General features: G+C 34.4%; 1 protein-coding gene across 2 annotated transcripts in view; it reads right to left on the bottom strand.

The window, feature by feature from the left end:
* Positions 1 to 23,383, bottom strand: part of LOC128863638 (uncharacterized) — a 62,750-nt gene that overhangs the window by 17,938 nt on the left and 21,429 nt on the right. The window lies entirely within an intron of this gene.

The following is a 23,383-nucleotide window of genomic DNA, read 5'->3' as shown; positions in this document are numbered from 1 at the left end:
GAGTCTTGAAAAACCGATTTAGATATTTTTTGCAGGCAAGAGCTCTCCACTATTCTCCAAAAAAAGCAACACAAATTATTAATGTGTGTACAGCTTTGCACAACAGTTGTCTGTTTTACAATGTTCAACTTCCGGATGAAGAGTTATCCGATGAGATCCTCAACGATGATGTGGAAGTGCTTGAAGTGTTAAAATTTCATGGTATTCTATTCATTAGTTCGTGAGTTATTGTGCTAAGAGTGACACTACATTTGTTATTTTCAAAACAATGGACCAAAAATAGTTTCGTATTTTAATTTTACACTGATTCTTGATAGAAAAAAATACCGTTCAAGCGAAGCAATGACTTGAAAAGTGTTATGGGGATGCTCCATGAGAAGCAACAATAAAACGATGGTTTGCTGACTTCAAACGTGGTTGTAGAGTCACCGATGATGCGCAACGCAGTGGACGTCCAAATGAGACGGTAACACCAGAAAACATCAAAAAAATCCACAAAATCTTGCGAGAGTTAGCTGACATCGTAAAGATGTCAAAAGAACGTGTTGGCTTTATATTGCATGAGCATTTGACTATGAGGAAACTTTGTTCAAAGTGGGTACCTCGTTTGCTCACTGTTGACCAAAAACAAGATAACGCACAAGCCAATCAAAACAGTGGCAAAACTACATGAATTAAACTTTGAACTGCTTCCACATCGATCATGGATGATTTGGCTCCCAGTGAGTACTGGCCGTTTGCAGATCTTAAAAAAATACGCGCTGGTAAGAAATTTTGCTCGAATGAAGAGGTTATCGCTGAAACTGAGGCCTATTTTGAGACAAAAGATAAATCGTTTTACAAAAGTGGCTCAGAGCGGCTCATTCCAGTGTTTATTTATATTTATGGGTTTTCTTACAACACTAAAAACTGAAAAAACATAAAAAGTGACATATATATTCAGGCGTATAACAGAATATATACACTAAAATGAAATGAAAACGCGTTCTTTGTTCTAAAAAAATTAATAATAAAATAAAATAAAAAACATTTTTTGTTATGAAAATAAATCAAATCCGGATCACAATGGAACAAATCGCATGAAAATTAAAAAACAACTATAATTTAATCCATTGCTTGTTTCCAGCGTAATTATTTCCACTGTGGGAAGTTTATAAAGACATAAAGATAAGGCGCCCCATTCAGCCGCCGTTGTGAATCCTACTCCTTAAATATGTTCTGAATAGACAAAATAATGCAAATGATATTGCATCTTCGGGAAGAGTTGCTAGTTGGCCTTGCCTCGGACTTTATTTTGCAAATTTTTGTATACCAAAAATTTGCCATCTGATTTTCCCCAAAACCTCCTTTTTGGTCTTCATTATAAAAGTGTGAATTTCTTTTTATTTTGTTTAGTATTATCGTCAGGACTCGAGGTGTTATCAAGAAAAAGTGTTTGGAAGCCAAGGAGTATATCTTTATGTTTTAAAAATCCATCTTACAGACTGCGAATAAACTAGAATTGCTTTACGGAGTAAACAGTGCCTGAGAAGTGAAGCGTGTAGAAAACGAAGCAAACTGCACAATTCACATATTGTTTGTTTCGTTATTTTTGAACAACGATGAAATTTTTAATTTTGTTTTTTGTCGTGCTAAGAATCCTTTATTGATTTGTAAAATTTCGTTATAGCACCAAGATTTCTTTTGGAAGTAATAATTAATATGAAACATTGAACACAAAGTATAAATTTACGTACATGCATATGTATATGGATACGTGGAGTTGAACGCATACTTAACAAACAAAGTCGTGAGAAGCTCGTAGAAATTCGAATTTCAAAACGAACAAGCCTTACAAATGCAAGCTTAGGTTGGCAAAATCTATAAAAGAGTGGATACTTTGTCAAAAGACATGCAAAAACATAAAAATTAGTTGAAGTTGTTTAAATAAATATAAGCCGTCTGTATAAGCAAAACAATAAAAATATCCTTTATACCATTTTCCTTTAAATTTATTTTTGTTTATTATTTTTTTTACATGCTTACGGTTTTTTTCAGTTTGAAGTATCATGATCGACATGAATGCCCACATTTAATTTTTTTTCTTTCATTTCATTTAGTTTACAAATCTGCCTTGTTGAAATACTTAATATTTGATTACTCACAAACTGTCTTCTGGTCAAAACCAGCTGGAGCTTTTTGCTACAAATATTTATTTATTGTTGCACAACTTATGCCGCATAAAGCCAGAATCATGAAATGGTATTTCTTTGTTTGCTTTATCTATCCCACAAAAATTAAAATGCATTAATTTCATTTAGCTGCTAATAATACGTTCACATATAAGTAGATTATCTACTTTTTCGTGCTTAACTCCCAAACCGTAATTAAAGAACGAGGTTACCCATACAAAATTTCTCTCCCGAAATCTGAGATTATAAAGTAACCCTATATTATAACCACACTTTTTTTAATAAAACCCTGTGTTATCAATAATTATTTTTATGAATGTAAGTAGAAGCGTAAAAGTAAAAACTAAACAAAATAGTCGCCTGCAAAGAAAACAGGTTTGTATAAGTATATAATTCTATTAAAAATTTTCTTAAATATTATTAATTATGCAATAATTTTACAGAAAAAAGCCTGTGTTCATAGACGCTTTGGCCAGTTATTGCTTATTACAAAATGTAATATCGAATTTCGTATGCATATTGTTGCTATAATTTTTTGTAACCACAACAAAAAAAAAAAACAAAAGACGTTTTTCATCAATTGCCTTATAAATATAAAAAAGAACCAAACTCTTCAGTTCATGAGTGGCATGATACTAAAGAAATTAATCTTGCTTAAATAAGTATGTTATGTCAAAGCTCTACATTAAACTTCATTTTCAAACTTCCTTCCTTGAAGAATGGTATCATGACATAGTTTAAACCTTCTAGAGGTCTACATTCAAATTGATATATAACGAGCGAACTTCTCCAATATATGAAAAAAATGTATTGAGTTCATTAGTTACTTCTAGAGAATCTGTAAAAAATCGAAAACACATGCAGAGGTTGATTTACTCAAGGCGGCGTAACTTTTTAAAATTTCAAGTAATGGTAGGCATGTTCATCAAAGCTGCGGCAACCTAACAAAAAGAAAAACAGAACCGGGAACTTTTTGATCAAAGTGTATGTGGCTCAAAATCACCAAGGTGCAGAATTGGCTTTGCTAGCAATTTAATGTGTTAAATCTTGACTTATTTGAGAAAAAAAAATTAATAAATTACTTCAACTAACCTGTTTTGTGTGTACATCAAACAATATAACTAATTAATAAAAATTTTAAATAAAATCAATATACATGCATGGATAATCATTTCGGGAACGCGTCCTAACGAACAATTTTCAGCAACAAGTCCAAAATTTAATATAAAAATTTGAGGTAAGTTACCCATTTCATTACTTAATACATCGTATTTTTTATACAAAATTTAGTTTTAGAAAGGATACTAAAAGATTATTTATTTTTAACTATAAAAATATCCAATATAGTTTGTCCGATACCGCACAAGTCATTTCAGTGAACGTATCGATAATAGATCAAAAATAATTTTAAGTGAATGCAGCCATTCGGTGTCTAACGTCAGTCACGTCAGTCGAGGAAGAAAACAATAACAAAGCGGGCTGTCAGAGTATTTATCGTCAAATAAAATAAATCTAAATGGTAAGTACCATCATCATCATCATCATTAGCATTACAGTCTTGTGCAGACCATTGCTTCCACAACTACGGTTCTCCACTCCGATCGATTCTCTACTACTCCTTTCCAGTTTGTGATACCCATTTTCTGCAGGTCGGCTGTGACCTCATCTACCCAGCGTTTGTTTGGTCTCCCTCGACATCTCCGTCCAATTGGTTGTCTATGGAACGCTATATTGGCAGCTCTCCATTTGGGCATTCGGTACATGTGCCCCAGCCATCTGATTCGTTGACTTTTTATAAAGCGTATTGCGTTTCCATTACGTATCAATGTGTCTAGCTCATGATTGTATCTTATCCGATACGTTCCGTCATCTCGCCGGGAAGGACCATATATTGTTCGCAGTATCTTTCTTTCAAACCTTAGTATTTGGTCCATGTCTTTTGTTTTAAGTACCCATACCTCACTGCTGTATGTTAGTATGGGTCTTATAAGCGCTTTATACATTGCTATCTTTTGATCTCTTGATAGCAATCGGGACTTGAATAATTTTATGTGAGCAAAGAATGCTTTATTTGCCGCACTTACTCGGTCATTTATTGCCACGGAAGTGTCAGAATTACTGCTGATGAAAAAACCTAAGTATTTAAATTTGTCGACCTTCTGTATGCATTCACCATCTATTTCAATGTGTGCATCTTCACTCGGTTTCTTTGCGAAGTGCATATATTTCGTTTTATCTATGTTTACCCGTAGACCCACTTCTAAAGCTGTGTTTTTCAATCGCATATAAATTTTCTTAAGCTCATGTTCATTCTGTGCAATCACGACAATGTCATCGGCATAAGCTAACACTTGCGAGCTGCAATTAAAAATCGAATTGCCACATTTCAGTTTGCATACTACCTCATGTAGTAATAAATTAAAAATTGTCGCTGATAGTGAATCGCCTTGTTTTACACCTGATGAAATGCTGAATTCGTTGGTAACATCTCCATTTATCATAACCTTGGCATTAGTGTTTGATAGTGTCATCTGAATTAGTTTTATAATTTTTACCGGTATACCTTGTTTAAGCATTATGTCGTTCAGACAGTTTCTATTGATGCTGTCGAAAGCTTGCTTAAAGTCAATGAACAGACAGTGCAGATTTAGTTCGAACCCTCTGTGTTTCTCAAGAATTTGCATTAGTGTGAAACATTGGTCTGTTGTGGATCTACCCTGGCGAAAACCGCACTGGTAGTCATCCAAAATTTCCTCAGCATATACGCTCAACCTTTTGTTGAGTATATTTGTAAAGACTTTATAACCAGTGTTGAGGAGAGATATGCCTCGATAATTATTACAATTTGTTTTGTCGCCTTTTTTATGTAATGGTACTATAAGGCTATTGTTCCATTCTTCCGGTAGATGTTCGGTTTCCCAAATTTTGCGTATCAGTTCTGTTATCATGTTATTGAGTACTTCACCGCCGTATTTTAGAAGTTCTGCATTTATTTGGTCACTTCCGCTGCTTTTATTATTTTTTAACTTTTTCAGACTTTCTACCACTTCGTTACGACCCGGTGCTTCTATGAAGTTTTCTGCTGTAAATTATGTCTCATCTATACAGTGTGGACCGTAGTCTGTTGCATGTTCTATATTCAGAAGATCACTAAAGTATTCTTGCCATCTATTCAAAATTTTTTCTCTTTCTGTTATTATTTCACCTTCCTTGTTTTTGCACAAATTTGTTCGTGGCTGATATGTCTTTGTTTGGCTTCTAATTGCGCTGTACATATTTCTTACATTTCCTTGACTGAAATCATTCTCGATACGCTGAACTTTGCTGTTGATGTCCTGTTTTTTCCTTTGTTTTATAATTTTCTTTGCGGCTTGCCTTTTTTCGTTATATTCAAGTAGGTTTTGTCTTGTTCGTTTGTTTAAATATTTTCTTCGCGCTTCGTTTTTTGTTTCAATAGCTGCTTTACACTCTGCATCGAACCACTCATTTGTGGTGCATCTTTTTGTGCCTATTTTCTCTTTAGCTGCTCCAATAACCGCATTTTTTACTTTAGCCCAGATTGTTTCTGCTGAGTCTTCCTTAGTTACGATTAGATTACTCTTTATGATTTCTTGGTATGCACGACGCTCTTTCTCATCCGCTGAAATTCGCTCAGTACTCCATTTTACTTTCTTGAACCTGCGATCGTTGCCTATGTTTGAAATTTTTTGCCTTATCCTGGCAATCACCATGTAGTGGTCAGAGTCACAGTTTGCGCCTCTAAACGATCTGACGTCAATGACCGAGGTTGCGTGTCTTTTATCCATCAATACATGATCTATCTGGTTCGATCCTCTCCTTCCGGGCATTTCCCAGGTTTGCTTATGAATTTTCTTGTGTGGAAAAGAAACGCTGCTTATCCACAGCCCGCTGCTTAGACAAAAATTTATTAGTCGTGCACCATTATCGTTCGATTCGTCGTGTAGAGAGTGCTTTCCCCCAACGTCTTTGCTAATATTGGTGTTTCCCACCTTTGCATTTAAATCTCCGAGGAGAATTTTTATGTCATATTTACATGATTTTGACATCACATATTCCAGTTCTGCATAGAAGGAGTCTTTTGCAAAATCGTCTGCGACATCGGTAGGCGCATACGCGGCTACAACTGTTATGTTCTGAAATCTTCCTTTGAGTCTCATGAGGCAGAGTCTTTCACTAATTGGCTCGAAAGCCATTATACTTTCTCTAAGTTTTTTGTCAATGTAAAAGCCCACACCTAGCTGTCCTCGTTTGTTTGGACCACTGAAGAAAATTGAATAGGCTTTCTTTCTTATCTCACCATGATCCGCAAAGCGTATCTCTTGTAGAGCTGCTAAGTCAATATTATATTTCATACACTCATCCGCTATTTCGGACATCTTGCCGGCTTGTAGCATTGTTCGTATATTCCAAGTAGCAAAACGTAAATCATAGTCCTTAATTCGTTGCTTGGGTCGGTATCTTTTGATTGTATCAGTTATCCGAGGCTGTTGTTGTGGATTCGCGACAATAAATACTGGTATAAGGTTGTCAGCCTTAGGACCAGTCCCCTCTAGGAGAGCCAGATCACCCACTTCTTTTGTTCCCTTTCCTTCCACTGGGGTTTCCCACTTTGTGAGGTACCCAGTCTCTGGTTAGGGTTAACAGTTTCACCGCTCGAAGGATTCAAGTTGGGAGATTGACAGTAAGAGGTGATATACATCATATCTCAAGATCAGTATTCCAGTTGCACATTACTGCCCTTTGCGAAACTGCCCTTTGGTAAGTACCATTCAATTCATTATTCGTAGAGCGTACATCAATAATCCGTCAATTCGTGAACGCAATTATTACATTTAATTATTGATGAAATTCTTTTTTACGACACAAAATAACAAAGTAAACTCACATATTTTCCTATTGGCAAACCCAGATCGCATTAAAGATGGCCGCCGTCTAATCAAAGTGCGCACTTATTTGAAATCGTCATTTCGTGAACGGTCATTTCGGAAACGTTCCCGGACATGATGACACGTTCCCGAAATGACTGTTGCGTTCTCGGAATGATGATTATTATTTCTAAGGGCGAATAATTTTAAATTTTTTAATAAATTTATTTTAAAATTTTTTTTCTTTATAATAACAGCATAATGGAAACTCCTGATAAAGAAAAAAATAAAAAAAAATCTCAAAAAAGGCTTAAAAAGGATAGTGCAGCGCAAATAACCAAAGGTAAAAAGTTAATGCTAGAAGAAGAAAGTTTTTTGATTAGATGACTGAAGAGCAGAAAGAAATTAAACGGGCTAAGGAGAGAGAATATTATAGAAAAAAAAGGCGAGGCTGGTCATGGTAAAGGCCCAATGGATGGTGTAGGAGGATACCTAAAAAGAACAGCTAACATACATGTCTTGATGGGTAATGATGTTAGAATAGCCTCAGAATTCGCCGATTTGTTCAAAAATGCTGCTATCGAAGTAAACGTAATCCCCGAAGACAACGTGATTGAGGAGAATAACCGTGTTCCAAAGTCTCTGGATGCTATTCCAGGTATAATGGACATCACTAAAGTGTACTGGCAAAAAGGACTAGACGTTTTAATACAATTATATCGATACGAACATTTTCATAAAGAGCTAAAACTATCGAGGCTTTCTAGCCTTTGTAATATGAGTGTAGCTGAACCTGAGAAAGTTTTTATGCCTGCAATTGAATCTCCTGTTGACGAAGAGCCCATGATCACAGATAACGATTTGAGATTTAAAAATAGAGTAAATATTTATAAATCTGAATACTGGTCATCTTCCTCGGACAATGAAGATTTAGAGACAATATCTCGTCGTCAGCAGATTAAAGTTAAACAGATTGATGTTGAAGCAAATACGTCTTATTGCAAAGAAAATATACATCCAAATCTCGTATCCCCTGGGAAATTCTTGCTTGTTAAAGTTCTTACTGAGAAGCCAAATATTTGCTTCAGATATGTTGCTACCTGCCAGACATGTGTCGATGACGATGTACCCTTTTTGAGATCTGTGCGTAACAATATTAGAAAATTTAAGCTGGAATCTAAGGATATATTATGTATTGATTTTGAGCAAGTAATCAGTATTATTCCAACACCAACGCTAAAAAAAGAAAAAAGTCAAGAATATTATTATTTTGATAATGATATTGATGTTATCGGAATATAATAAGTTTTGTAAAAAAAGAAATAAATAAGTAACTTATTTATTTTAATCGTTGTTTATAATTTAAATATTTCCTTATTTCTACCTAATTATATCAATATCATCATTTCGAGAACATTTTTGTCATTCCGGGAACGGTTGATCATTTTCGGGAACATTACAATATTTCAATAAAATACGCATAAATGGAGGTATTGAATATTATATATAGATTTATTGAATTAGAGAACTTTTGTTCTGTACATATTACGTTAATTCGATTATAAGAGTTTTAGATATTTTGAAATTTCTTAAATTTTTTGACGTATTTTGCTTGTAGAAAATTTTGAATGTATTGATTTCATTATTGCTTATTCAATATAGATACATTATATACCCATGTTTTTAAACAAAGCTCAAATTCTGCGCTTTGTTTGGTTTTTGCGGATTTTATGAAACTTAAGAAAACGTTCCCGAAATGATGGTTTTCTACAAGATATTTACTACTAAGCAATATTACTAAAAAAATAAAGAATTCTGTGCGCTGCCCTGAAAACGTTTAAAAATATACAAATTAAGCAACAGTATAAACTAATAGTCATCATTATAGCTTGCAATTTTTTTGTCATAAAACCGATTTTGAAATTCGCAACCTTGGTGATTTTGAGCCATGTAAATACAAAATCAAAGGCGAAGTGAAAAAATGCACCTTAAAAATAATATTGTGTTGAGGAGAAAGAATATTCAAAAGCAAGTACTGTAAGTCTCGGTTCGTTTCTCAAAAAAAAAATTATTTCACGTTTACCTTATAATCAACCTGACTGCATCTCAATGTGTTGAAGTGGGCTTGTTTGTAGCAACACAATAATAAATCACCGTACACATTGGAAAGTAATCCAATGACAAATGGAAAGTAATCCTAAAAAACAAAACTCAATGAAAGGAATAGAAATGCAAAAGCAATATTGCTGGGCGTAGTGGCGACGTCAACACATTTTTGCTCGCCTTTGCTTTACCTGTTTATTCCCGCTGCAAATATGTAGATCGGCACATTGGATCGAAATGTATCACTATTGTTTAAAAAATTGTCGTTGTATTAGAAAATAATTAACTAATCTTACTATGTATTATGTGTTAAGGTAGTAGTCTGGTAACTTAATTTGAAAATTTCGAATTTCGGTTTTTTACATATTTTGAAAGTGCGATATATTAGTAATATACTGTACAAATTTTAGACCGAAATTCGAAATATTGAAGAAATTATAGCTCATACATGAGAGCGGCTCGTACTTGCGCGCGCTAAGCCGCTAAAACTTTAAACGCGTTTTTCTCAAAACAACTTTTTTCCGGATGGCCGTCGTGAAAACAAAATTTCTATCTAACGGATTGAGCTGAAATTTAGATATGTTTTTCTACACATCAATAGTTCTGGCGGGTAGTAGATTTAATTTATTTCGTCCCTAACTTTCCTTTTTTTAGTCCGATTTCCAATTAAAGAAAAGGCAATTTTCTTACGAAGTCCGCCATTTTGTTATTTTTTGTGAAAATCATTTGAACTTACTACCCGCCAGAATGCTAAGCACACTGATTAATAAGCAATTTGTTTTTTCTGTTTCAGATGACCACAAGTGACGAAATCACGCCGGCCAGCCACTGTACCTCTTTTTTTTTGCCTCTTGCTGCAGTGTACAAAAATAGTATCAAAACATTAAAACCAAACAAAAAAATTTTTTTTGTACACCTTCTGATACCTTTAATAACATATCAGAAAATCAAACCGATTGAATTTTATTTTCCCTTCCAAAAAATGTCCCAAACATGGCCTCAGAAAACGTGTAAATTACCAGACTACTACCTTAATTGGATGATTGTTATAATTTTTACGAAACTTTTTTTAGCTTCATTTTTTTAGCGAAAATTGGGGTGATCCAGGATTTGAGAATAAAATCGGTCTTTTTTGGAAAAACAGTGAAACTTGACTGGTTTAAATAAACTCTAAGTGCACTTAGTCCTGCCAAAAGATCTGTTACAAGTTAAGTCCGTTATAGATAAGAAATATTAAACAAAAAAACAAAAATTGAATTTTCATTCGAAATGGTCACCATTTGCTTTTACACATGCCTTCAAACGATTAGGCCATTCATCTATTGCAGCATACACGGCTTCCATGGACTTTGACATCGCTGCTCGAACCAAAGATTGTTTGAGACTCTCCAATTTTCTGTGAACCATGCACTGGTTCGAATCTCGCGAGGACGATCACTTCGTTTTCTGCCTATCACTGCAGACGTTTGGGAAAAACGATTGATCTTGCAGTAAACGAATATTCTCAAACATTACGTTTTTTCAGAGATTCGTAAATCTCACTTGCACTTTTACCACACTTATGTAATGTAATCATAAAATTTGCATTGTAAATTTTGTCACAGAACTTATGGCAAGACAATTAATATATATATGTACAATAAATAAATTATACGCCTCAGTAACGTCATTTTCTGCATAAAAAATTTCTCAATTTTTATAACGAGGCTTGTACGGTTTTGCAAATGAATCACTGTTGCCGTTGTCCGTTTTCAAGGTGCATACATAAATGGGCCACAGAGAGATTACGCTTATGTATAGAGAGTGAAAAGATTCTCCAAACGATCTTGTTGCTACTGATATATCTTCCTATCTGATATTGTGAAGCTTCATTGAATGTTGCTTACTCCTTTGTTGGCATTAGGAGTTGTGATAGCCCTATCTTCTGTAACATCCTTGCAAACGTATTTTATGGACTTCACATATGAATCAAGTCGGTCGAAATTACCATAAGATCTATCACTTTGAATCCATTTCACAGAGTTTTTAATTTTCAAAGCGAAACGTATTAATGTTTTGAAGAATTTTCACAGAAATACAATCTTTAACTATGGTTAACTTTCTTTAGACCTTTGTGTTGTGTGTAAAACACTATTCTTAGAGAAGTTTGCAAATTTTTGTTTGAAGATATTGCAAAAAGCACTTTTTGTAACATTTAAAATACACACAACGAATATACGCCGTCTTGGACCATGAATAAGATTATTAGTAATAACTTGGCCCCAGAGCTTTCTAGTGGATAAATATTTTGCAAAAGGTTATGTTTCGAAAATGATGATAGTCGGGCCATAAAAGCTAAAAGAGTGTAGTAATAACTTGGCTCTGGTATGCAGGAGCAATGGAGCAGCATTTCCCATTCTTTACATACTCTCGTCAAAGCAGAAATTGGATTTCAGCGAGACCGAAAAAACACTTGGTACGACGAAGAACGTCATGCTGCCGCGAATGAAGAAACGAGAGGGCGAGATACGTAAGTACGAAGAACTTGAGATGCTGGCCAATAGGAACAAAGGCAGCGATCTGGTGTTTAACATTCAGAGAGACATCCAATCATTGCGAAAGAACTGTCGTTTCGCTACCCGATTATGACGAGGTGAGAATAGCGATAGCTCGGCTAAAGAACAATAAGAAAGGAGAATCGAAACTCACTATCTTTTTATGGATTTGACATCGACGAACAAAACTAACACTCAACAAGGCTCTCTCATCTCCGTGCTAAAGTATGGCGCAGAGGCTTGCACGATGACAATACCCGATGAGTGTTTGCGAGAAAGATTTTACGGAAGATTTTTAAACCTTTGTAATGAATGAGCTGTATGAGCTATACGAAGACGGTGGTAGAGGATGAGGAAGGTCTCCTCTGAGTTGGAAAGATCAAGTGGAGAAGGAATTGGCTTCACTTGGTGCAGTCAACTGGCGTCGGTTAGCACGAGAAAGAAACAACTGGCACGCTTTGTTAAACTCGACCAAATCGCGTAAGTAGTTATCGCTCCAATTAAGAAAAAGAAGAATAACTTGACTCTAACGCCACTTGGAACCAATAATGCAATAAAAAAAGAACGAGTAAAATCGGACAATCCGATCTAAAGGTATATATAAGATTACATGAAACAAGTGGTTTTTATTAATAAGACTAACGAACGCAGCAACGTTGACGACAGTTAAGAGTTCATGTTTGGGGCTGCTTATCCGAAAAAGGATTGGCCGTTTATTTGTTTTTACAGCGCATTCTAATGTAGTTATGTTGAATAAAATTTACCAATAAGTATAATTATCGCCAACTGTGGAAATGTTTGGAATAACTAGCTAACTAGTGGAGACAGCAAAATGGGATTGCAATGTTAGATTGGACTTTATAGCCGCCTGATGTCAACCCTACCGAAAATGTTTAGGCAAGAGTTAAGTAAAAACTGATTTCGATTCTGTTTCGACTGGAAACATAGGCAGCATCATCGTGTTCATCAAACTCACGGAAATGTGTTTAAAAACAAAGCTAATTTTTCATTAATTACATTTATCTTTGTATACTTTATAAATATTTGATGGGGGCATAAACAAACATATTTAAGTATTTCGCAAAAGTCGATGTGGTCTATTTACTTTATCGTCAAAACTAGATTTTCATTTGGTGTGATGCATTCCCGTTTAAATACCTACGAATTTCGCTTGAATTATCCTACAGAATATATTTAAATTTAGACTTTTACATTATATTATTCTTGTAAAATTTTTCATCGATGTTCCCTAGCTTTTCAAACGATCTACTGAACTCTCCATCATTTCAGGTCAAATAGAACTCAGCTACCCAGAATCAGTTGCTACTATTTTCCTGTATTAAGTAATTTAATAAAGGAATCTCCATTAAATAGATTCGTCTTCCAAATCCATATATTATTTTATTTAATATATTTATAGGTTAATAAATATAAATTTCTTAATGGTTATTATACAACTAATATAAGAACTGTACAAAATTAATCACCCGCAGTATACAAACACATAACCAACGGAGGGCGTAAAGATCAAAATAAAGATTTCCATCGCCATTTTTGTTAGTAAAAAATTAATTAAAAAGCGAAATTGGTTGAATAATTTTGCCCCACCTTACTTACACTTTCTTATATTTGATTTTAAATTGTTTTTATTACACTAGAAAGCAACTTTATTAAGTTCTGGCTGGAGCTTAACATACTCTAAATTACTTGAAATCATCAACACTTTTTAATCATAAGCATTTAAAAGAATTTTAAAGTATTTAAAACAGAGAAGGGAGTCCAAAATGCTTTCCTGGGAATGAAAAGATGACACGAATCATTATCTACCACGATTGCACATTTGCGAGACGAGAGATACGATTTTATCCAAGATAGAAAAATTGTGTGAAAACCCAAACTACGTAGTTTAGATCCTAAAATTTAATGGCTGATTTTGTCGAATGCTTTGGAAGAATCCGTCTGGTAAAACCGAACATTTTAGAAACCGTTGACAATTTAGGAATTGGTCGATAGTTGGAAAATTGAAAATTATTTAAATCGGGTACGCAACTGCAGAACAATTTTTTAAAATATGAGAAGATACCCCATCTACGTGGGTTTAGGATGTGGATTTTTGCAATACATAGTTCAATTGAGTATGTAGTCATATCATTATATAAGGTTCAATAGAATTCGAGATCTCATCAAGTTTATGGCGAGAACGAGCATTGGGGCATTGCAGGCGTAGTTTGCTCTGAACATCTTTAAATGGAATGAATATTTATTACGGAAATGTATCGTAGGGACCAAAAGTTAATCATGCAACAAAGTAACATGCTATGTGTCGCTTTATGGTAACTTACAAATATTATTATATGCGCTAAGGAAATTAATCCTTACACACTTTTTTTATCTTATTTCTGGCCATCCATAGATGGGCACTTTTCAGTAGCAATAAAAATGCAGTAAATATTTATAATTTTTCACTGATATTGCAATTTCAGTAAAAGTTTTTGTACTGATTGCTGGAAATAATTATAAATAATAAAATAATTATAAATACTTTTTCTGAAATTTAATTTGCATTACCAGCAAATTTTTACTAATTACTGCTATTTTTTATGCAGTATATATGTACAATATATAATACAGTGTGCCCATCTATGCTTATAATAGAACTTTATGACAAATATTTTCGTTGTATATTTTAGCCCGTTTTATTATTTTTGTTGTTTCCCGCAAAAGAGACAAAGTGGTTAGGAAATTATCGGATCAAAATGTTACACAAAAATGTTTTCAGTTGTTTTTCACACATTACGGCTTAGTTAGTTTTCGGTCTGTGTCAGATACTTTGCTATGGTTTGGCTAGTTATTCTCTTTTTTGCTTCGAGGAAGTAAGTTTTAGAAAATTGTTTATTTAATATCCTTTGTTATTTCGACATTATGATTTTTATAAATGAGCAGTGTTCTTTGTTTTAATCATTTTGAACGAACGAAATTTCTTACATATTTGGTGGAAGGCGTAAAAAATAGACTCGTGAATCTACATATACATAAGTAGTCCAGTAATATAGATTTTAACTGGTTTTCATTAGATTAAATGGGCAAAAATGGGCTTGTATGTAATAGTGCATTTGTATTTTTGAGTCCACTAACTCATTCCACGGCGGCCGGCGTAGCCGAATGGATTGGTGCGTGACTACCATTCGGAATTCACAGAGAAAACGTAGATTCGAATCTCGGTGAAAACACCAAAATTAAGAAAAACATTTTTCTAATAGCGGTCGCCCCTCGGCAGGCAATGGCAAGCCTCCGAGTGTATTTCTGCCATGAAAAAGCTCCTCATAAAAATATCTGCCGTTCGGAGTCGGCTTGAAACTGTAGGTCTCTCCATTTTGTGGAACAACATCAAGACGCACACCACAAATAGGAGGAGAAGCTCGGCCAAACACCGAAAAAGAGTGTATGCGCCAATTATATATATATATATATATGTCACTTCAGAGATATTTTTTCTAATCCGGAACACAGAGGAAGATTTCGAGAAGGTGTCGCATTTGGCCCCAATGAAGTCTTGGCAACAATGAAGTCTTCTTCCTCAAAATGATTCTCGCGTATTTTCGCTGACATGCTTGCTTTTTTTATACCTTGATAACATACCATGTACTTTTAAATGACATTTTTAAAAAGAACTAAAGTACTACTATAAAAAAAATATCTCTGCGCACATATTAGCGCTCCTAGTCGGAACATAAAGCGGAAATGCCTCCTTTGAGGATGGCGAGTAAAGGAAGTTGGTTTCCGCGTGTGGCTTTGCATATTGTACACGTTATTCCCGTCATGCTTTTTTCTTTATATTTGATTTTTGTTCAAAAGTATGTACACAATGCAATCTTCTTTTTAAATTTTTTTAAGCGAAGGTCTAGTTAAAGTATGTAAAACGCCTGAAGCCTAAATGTGACCATATTAAGCTTTTACGTATGTACTCATTGAAAAATAGAGAGTAAAGGTGAATATTAAATTAATGTGAAAATTTGTATAAGCTACAAAATAAATTTTCACCTAATACTTTAAAATTAGTAAAAGATTTAATACTGAGAAGTAAGACTTTTTTCTTAAGATCACATTAAATATTTGAAGAAAGATAGACTCTTATTTGTTCGGCTCTAAGTTTACGATCAAAAGTAGTTTTTTCACAAGCAAGCTACTTTTTGTTTTTAAATAGGTTTTAATTAAAATAGTTTTAAACGTATTCAACTTGTATAAATTGAAAAGATATATTATTGATCATAGAGTTTTCATGAGATATTTGATATTACATTACTTTTCAGATAGCTCCGTCAATGCTTTTTGCTGTGATTTGGATATAAAATGCAACAAAAGTGATTTTCTCTATAGAGTTTCCACTCTAAGTTATTTTATTTAATTATTTCTTAAAAAAATTTGTTCGAATGAAATACGAACAAAATTTAAATTATTATTAAATTATTATAAGTTCCCCAAGGAAATGCATTTTGATTTATGTAAGATTAAAAAGGAACAATCGAATTTCCGAATAGCTAGCGGTTCAGCAGGAAGATATTTTTTATTTCCGGATTATATTAAGCAAAAACTCGTCTAAACGGAAGAAAAACCAAGTCCACGAGTACCATGCCCGGCAAATTCCTGCATTTTATTTTTATACAATACAATAGTAGAGTAGAATGGGATAAGATAGGTATGGGGGCACAATAGGTAGGTGGGGTTTTCGTCGCACCGTTTTTGCAGAGATCACTCGTCTTATGTGAATTGAATACGTGGTGGGGAACAACGTTCGCGACTGTCATTTCGGCCGTCACCATTGATTAGTTATCCTAGTTCTGGCGTCGTTTAGTTTTTTGTGAGCTTTTCTCCGACATAGCATTTTTTTTATTCTACGGTGCAGTGCATTTAATGTATGTAAATAATTTTCAGGTGAGTTTTATTTTACGTAGAAAATAATGCTGAACACGAATAATGTGTCAGTTTTTTGATATTTTTGTTTTTTAGAAAAATATCGACACAAACATAAAACATGTGCTTGGGGGCACTATAGGTGAGCCGTCTGGGGGCATTATAGGTCACTACTTTTAATGGAATAAAATAAATTTTAATTGTTTTTGCAGCAAAATGGTGCGTAATTATGTGCGAAAAACGCCGAAACGAAGTGAAGAGGACGTAAAAAACGCAGTCGCGGCAGTCCGAGATCGCGCTAGTGTTCGATCAGCCTCTAAACAATTTAAAATTCCGTTCGAAACATTAAGTGCTTGCGTGATGAATTAAAGAAAAATTCCTAACTTTTATAACATGTGCAGTGTTCATACTCTATAAATAAAGGTTAAAACGTTAATTTCCAAGCCATGTACATTGTTCTTTTCCCCTCACATATAGTGACCTATCGTGCCCCCCGATTTTGAAAATATCGAAAAAAAGACCCTTTGTCTTATTGAATGCAGCTTCTAAAATATTTAGCCAAACATAAGTCAGTATAACCAAAATGTTAGCAGATAAATAACCTTTCAAAATCTTGCTTATTTTTCAAAATCAATGCAAAAACACCGTTGCAAGAGCTCTCCAAAAAAAAAATGACCTATCTTACCCCATTCTACTCTAATCGTTTTTTTTTTTCGAATTCTAGGCCTTCTGGGAGTCTCAATTCAACAAGGAAAATAGCGAGGCCTGGATGTCAATATTTCTTCCGTTTTATTGTATAGTGTATCAATCTATACATACGACTAATAATATTATTTGTACACATATGCATAAATACATGAATTCAAAAGCAGTCATGCAACAATATTCTTTCAACGTATTCACAATAATCGAGGAAGTCTTGCTGTGTTTTTAAATAATTTTGCTGTGCATTCCTAATTTACTATGAAGGCTTAACGCGGTTGGATTCTAATTGAAAACATTTGTATTCGCAGATATATGTACACATATTAGGGTGATCCAAAAACTGTGATTGGCTTTACATTTCCACACATTCATTAAATATTTTATCAATCATCGCATGAAGTCTACGAATATAAATATCCGTTACGAATATGAAGAAAATGATAACAATGAACCTATAATCCATAAAATCGTATATTCTAGAAAACAATTGTAGTAAAGCAAACAAAAAAAAAAAAAACATTTTTAATGAAAATAAATAAATCCAAATCTCAATGGAACAAATAAGGAACATTTAATCGCATGAAAAACAACTATAACTTGGCTTCGACTCATCACTTGTTTCCTACAAGTCTTCCAAAATCTCACTCCACCGTGGGAGTTTCAAGCTCTATATTTATCTTATATATATGTATATATATATAATTGGGTTCCTCCTCTTATTTGTAGCGTATTGTTCCATAAATGGAGAAACCAGATGGGTTTTTATGAGGAACTTGTTCATGGCAAAAATACACTAGGTGGTTTGCCATTGCTTGCCGAGGGGCGACCGATACTAAAAAAAACCTTTTCTTAATTTTGGTGTTTCACGGGGATTCGAACCTGGTAGTCACGCACCAACGCATTCGGCTACGACGGGTGTAACCATCATTATTTTCAATTACTTAAAAAATTCGATTTGATACAGAACCATAGACTGATTTAAGGTAGTTTAAAGAAATCGTGAATCTTTCGTTGCGCCCATGGTTACCTGTAGATGTACCGACCTAGAAAAAACAATTATTGTAGCAAAATCTCAAGCATCGTTCATTTAAATGACAAACTCCGCATGCAAATGACTGGGATACCATTAACCTCGCGAACGACATTTTCTTTTAATGTTTAGATGATCGCTGTATTTGTTGCATAGACTTTTCTATAGATCGGTGAACTTTACTATAGGGGTTATGGAAGAAATCACGCAGTATCACCATGCTATCTCTGTGCGGCGTGGTGACATCTTGCTAAAGCAGAGTGCAGAAAATAGGCGTTAATTATGCACCGAGAGACACAGTTCACAGAAATTGCTTACCCTCGACGATTTTCAAAAAATTTTATTTCCCAATTATTCCACTGCTTGACAATGCACTCCAAACCATGACTTTGGAATTGTAAAGTAGCTGTTGATGGTTTAATAGCGCGTTCTGTTTTTAGTAGGTGACCAATAATTTGTTTATCTCCATTTAAATGAAAATGGGCTTCATCACTCCAAAATATAGTGTTTACCGTACGAAAGCGGCCCAACATTGTCTCGCAAAAATTGTTATGCAAGTTTTAATCGTTAGGTTAAGGGCTTGTACGATTTGAATTTTGAAAAGGGGAAGTCTAAGATTGTTCCTCAGCATTTCATGAACAAAAGTTTTTGGAAGTCCCGGGCAGCCGCTTTCTGACGCACAAACTGACTCGGATTATCATGTATCTTGTAGCGACGAGTTTAATATTTTCATTTGTTCTCAGTGTCCGGCTGAGCCACGGCTGTTTGCCACCGAATTTGCTGCCCGGAACCATTGCACCCATGTGCGAATGAAATCTTCACTTGGGGCATTCCGTAAACATCAAATATTGTAACGTGAACGAAATCTACGATGAACAGTTGCACATGTATCATTGGCCTTGAAATTCGTTTCGATTTCGAACGCACGTTGTTCACCCTTCCACTGCGACTAAAGAACCCGCACGAACAACAAAGCTAACGCGATGCACTCCCTGTTCATGTGCTCAAGAGATTGTGTTAGAGAATATCTTTAAATTTGAAACGTAAGTCTGCCACCCTGTATTTAGACGAAGTTCGTTTGTGGGATATCAAAACGCTCTCAACAATGACCCAAATATATAAATTTTGATGGATGAAAACCAAAAGGTACCGCTTGAGGTACCCATTGTTTTGAAAATAACAAAAGTAGCGTCACTGTTAGCACAATAACTCACGAACTAATGAATAAAATATTATGAAATTTTAACAGCTGCCTTTTTGAGGTTAGCACTAACTGAAAAAGAGGTGAATGCAATAAAACTAGTGTCATTTATGTGTTAGACCCGGGACTTTTCAGTGTTGCCGACACCATACAGCTTTATGCTTCGGCTTTAAAATTTTGTTTTTAAAGTATTTCATATAAATGTCATTTTTTAATATTGTACCATCGACGGTCTTGCCAACGATACACTCTACATCAACATAGTTCAGCCCGATCGATTCAAGCCTACTTTTATCAAGTATCACGTTTACGTTGTTCTGTGTCTGCGGTTTTGACGAGGTCTGTTTTGAGATGTGTTCAATTGTGGACACTGTGTTCAGCGCAACACTTCGGGTCGTCTTTGCACTCGGCTCTCTTGTGCTCTACAGATCCACAATTAAAACAATGTTGCTTTCTAATATTTGATTTATTATAAAGTATGTTCCCATCTTCTTTGGTGCTTTCGCTAATTTTGTTATTTTTTGGAGCTGCTTCTATGTTTTGCATTCCTCCTTCAACTTTGTACTGCGTTTTGAGTTCAGAAAAGTTTTTCGTACTGTATAAAGCATACTTGTAGCCGGTTTGGTTTTTCAGCCCATCCACCGTATACCGGATCACCGACGCATCTAGTTAAAGACTTGCTTGACTTGGGAAAAATATAAAAATTATTTTTTTTGAATCTAATATTAGGGTAGTTCTTAACACTATGTTAATACTGGACTGACTGCCAACATATTTGACAGTCGTATTTATATTTGTACCTCATCTTACTGTTTTAGGTACACGACTCGTATATTAGTTTCTTTGTTTGCTGTTTAGGAAAAACATGTTTATCTCTCGTTATTCTTAAAATACATATGTTTGGATTTGATTATACTTAGAATTTACTTAACTATTTTTATTTATTATTTGTGAATGAAATCATTCCTTAACTCTCCCATTCCTAAATTAAATCGTCCCGATTTATACCGAAGTAATGTTTGTTCCTTGTTCTTGCCTAAATAATTTTTACAGTTATTCACTCTAGTGTAAATATCATATTTTGCAAAGGGCAATTTCCTTATTGGTGAAAATTTTTACATGCTTAGTTCTAAGTAGCGTGAATTTAAATAGCTTACAGTGATTATTTATGATAGGAAATTTGTAAATAGCAATGATAGGATTTTTAGTTCTTATTAAATATTATGATGCGGTAATTTTTTGTCAATTAGTTACGCAGTATAAAAATTTGAACTCGTCAAATGCATACACATGGTAGAAAAAGTCTGCGTTCACCCAGTGTTATAAAGTATTAAAATAATTTAACGTGTTTATCTTACAACTCTCAGTTATTTCTTTTCACTTATTTCCAAGAAAATTATTCGTAGAGGGTATGCACAAACTTTTTTGGAGTTTGAGCTGCGTCGTGTTCAGATAACGGGATTGTAGTACAGTTACTTAAATAGGCTGAGCAGAAAAAGTGTGCGTTCATTTCGAATAGTGACGATTATTTGCATGGCAATTACGTTAAATTTAATTTTAAATCATTCATGTAGTTGACGCCGTTAAGAACAAATCTAAAGAGGGAAAAATTGATATTAGAAATACATTTTTTGTTACTATGTACCAAAGGCGAAAAGAAATAGATATTGGTGAAAGGAAAATCATTGTAAGTTTGTGGCAAAATAGTAAGAGCTATCGTGAAATCGCGAAAATTGTTGGGAGGCAATACTCCTCGGTCCAAAGAGTGATAAACAACTTCAAGCAAACGAATTGTTTGGAATCTAAGTCTCGTTCTGGGCGTCCAAAAAAACTGACGGAAAGAGAAGAACGCAACATAACTATTCTTGTGAAGTCTTATTCACGCGTAACAGCAAGCCAAATTTCAAAAGACATAGAAGTAAAATACCAAAAGAAAGTACATCCAGATACAGTAAGAAAAATTCTAAAAAGAATCCGATGTCATGGTAGAGTGGCCCGAAAAAAACCCTTCATATAGCGAGTAAATCGACTTAAGCGGATGGCTTTCGCCAAGGAATACGTAAACAAGCCACCTGTGTTTTGGAATAGTGTGATTTTTTCAGATGAGAGCAAGTTTTGAATTTTTGGGATAAAAGGTCGTAAAATTATTTGGAGGAAAAACGGAACGGCACTTGGAAAGCAAAATCTGGTACCTACGGTAAATCATGGGGGAGGAGGTGCCATGATATGGGGGTGTATGGCTAGTTCGGGCGTTGGAAATATACAGTTTATTGAGTCGATAATGAACAGACATGATTATCTCGATATTTTAAAAACGAATTTGAGAGAAAGTGCAATCAAACTGGGACTCGGTGAAAGATTTGTTTTCCAACAGGACAACGACCCGAAACACACAGCAGAGATTGTTAGGTTGTGGTTGTTGTATAATGTTCCAAAACAACTTCGCACACCCCCACAATCACCTGACCTTAACCCCATTGAGCACTTATGGGACGTTCTAGAAAAAAAAATACGAGAGCGTACAATAACTAGCAAGGAAATGCTTAAGAAATAACAGCCAAACTAGTTGGATCAATGAAAAGACGCCTTCTAGAAGTCATAAAAAGGCGTGGATATCCAACTAGCTATTAATTTTGAAACATTTCTATGATCTTAAGCCTTTTATTTTATTATTATTGAAGTGAACGCAAACTTTTTCCGTTTAGTTTGAATGGCCTTTTTAATTTTATGTGATCTCATTTTAAATTTGATTTTGTTATTGGTAGCGAAATATGTGTGATAGTTACGTTTAAGTGAACTAAATAAAACTCATTAAAAAAAAATTGTGAAATATTTATTGTTTTGAACTTTTTCTAATGCAAAGAATATTTGCATAGGTGAACGCAGACTTTTTCTACTATGTGTATATATGCATCGTCGGTTCTAGTTAGAATATATTTCCTGTTAGTTATGGTTGTTATACGAGTATTGGTGTCTCCTTCTGCTTGAATTGCGATTATGATGACCATGGCTAGTAATATCAGGTTATTCATTGTCGTCTCCTGTAACTGTGTAATTTTTTACGTTGGCTTTGTGAATAACTTTTCCTTCCTTAGTCAAAATCGTGTCCTCACGATCTTCCTGCACTACGTACTACGACTGTCGCTTTTACTTCTGATGCTAGTCCTTAACACCAATATCTGGTCTCCTTGTTTGAAAGTTTGGTGTGTAGTTCCCTGGTTTAGACGTTGTAATGTTTTCTCCGATGAGTCTTTTAATTTTTTTACTATGTCTTCCTTATTGTAGGTTATTAGGTTAAAATGTATATCCTTTGGGTTTTTTTCTGTGTTGGTAAGGGTTTTGTTGTTTAATTCCTTTATATTATTGGTGTCTGTATTTTGTTGCTGCAGTATTTTGTACACATTTGTTTTAACATTGGTATATTCAGACAACTTTCGTTATCTGTCATGAGTCGTTTACAGTTCGGAAAATTGTTGATAAGAATTTCTTCTACTCCCTTGTCCATTTATATTTTTGAGTCTAATTGTCTGATAGTTATGTATTTTGAGAATTTATCTAAGACTACTAAATATGTAATGTATTCATTAAAAAAATATCTAAATGCATGTATTCCCGTGGTTGTGTTGGAACGTCTGATTCTTTTAATGGTTCTCTTCTGGGATTCCGTTCGTATTTGCCGTAAAGACAAGCTGTGCACTTTTTGTGGTATGCCTTACATTGTTGTTTTATGTTCGGCCAATAGTATTGTTCTAATAGTTCTTTTACATTATTTTTGTATCCCCTGTGTGCTCGCTCGTGTGTTTGTTTAACTAATTCTGACTGTCTATCTGGTTGTGTTATAT

The sequence above is a fragment of the Anastrepha ludens genome, chromosome 5, assembly GCF_028408465.1.
Source record: "Anastrepha ludens isolate Willacy chromosome 5, idAnaLude1.1, whole genome shotgun sequence".
In the NCBI taxonomy this organism is placed as follows: domain Eukaryota; kingdom Metazoa; phylum Arthropoda; class Insecta; order Diptera; family Tephritidae; genus Anastrepha; species Anastrepha ludens.
The sequence above is the reverse complement of the archived record's forward strand: the minus strand, read 5'-3'. Positions and strand labels throughout refer to the sequence as shown.